Genomic DNA, 1,382 nt, shown 5'->3' with positions numbered 1-1,382 from the left:
AGAGCGGTAACAAAAACACCGTTCTGCAGATATTTAAAGAAGTCTTGCCAAAAGTAAAGCCATTTTTTAGAACTAGTTTAGGAAGGTATTGCTTAATAAAGCTACAAAAGGCCATATAGCACAGACTGAAGGACTGTGGTAAATCCAAACAAAATTACATGGATATCATGTCCTTTTATCAAGATAATATAAACATGGCCAAGGTTACTTTTGTAGGCAAATTTGCAGGCAAACTGAAGAAGAGATTTTTACATTTTTCCAAGACAGCAGCAGCTTAATTTCACCATAAGGCATTCAGTTTCCCTCAAAAAACACTGAAAAATTGGTGAACAACAACACTACCAACATTGTCAACAGCAGAGTGGATGCTTGTTTGATAAAAAATGACAGGTACCCACAGTTCTATGTTAGGCCCCATACAAATAACTACCAGATTATGACACAGTAAAAGAACAGTGAAGAAGTAAATTTGCAAGTGATTTGGCAATACAAGATAGTGCTCCATGCCAGACTACACAGACTTCTAAGAGGAATATATAGAGGTCTGTGGGCAAAAAGTTTACATTGTATTTAAATATCAAGATACGCAATGTCACAGCTACTGAAGCAAAGAATTTCAAGATAGAGATCTGAGCATTCTAAATTAATGATTTAACACCAAAAGACACCTCAAGAGACTCATTATTTCTCTCTCAATGAGGACTCCTGTTTAATCAGCAGCTTCAGTTAACACCCCCGCTCCAGCACCCAATTGAGACTTTCAGCTGCAGAAGGGATAATATATGAAGACATCATATTTTATTACATATTTATAAAACAAGTGGTATGACCTCATCTGGAATTCCTTCTGTGCAACGGATCATTACAACTCAAAAACAATGTTGCAAAAGTACAGAGTTCACAGAAAGGCAACACAAATGATCAACATATAAAACCAACAGTCGTCACACTAGAAGGCAGAATGCTTTTAAGAATCATATCAATGTTCATTAAGTATCACATTAATGTTTACGAGAACCATATTAACGTCTCATTAATATGAAAAACAGAACTTTTTAGTTTCAAGAATTAATGTTACATCTATACAAGGCACGCACTTAGGACATTTTAGGAACCTAACTGCGCATAACAACACACGTCGAACAGAACTTTTCATAAAAATCCTTGCAATATAAAGAATTCTACCACTGTGTGCCCACCTGGAGTTGAACCTCACAAGGGACAAAAGCAACAGAAGGGCTTGTATAGGCGCACAGGTGACAAAAGGAAGACCAGGGAAAATGTGGGCCTGTTGCTGAATGGGGCAGGGCCCTGGTGACACAGAACATGGAAAAGGCTGAGGTACTGCATGTCCGGGGAAAGTCATGGAACAGGTCATCTTG

This window comes from Mesitornis unicolor, unplaced genomic scaffold, assembly GCF_000695765.1.
Source record: "Mesitornis unicolor isolate BGI_N332 unplaced genomic scaffold, ASM69576v1 scaffold2200, whole genome shotgun sequence".
In the NCBI taxonomy this organism is placed as follows: Eukaryota; Metazoa; Chordata; class Aves; order Mesitornithiformes; family Mesitornithidae; genus Mesitornis; species Mesitornis unicolor.
This window is presented reverse-complemented; position numbering follows the sequence as displayed.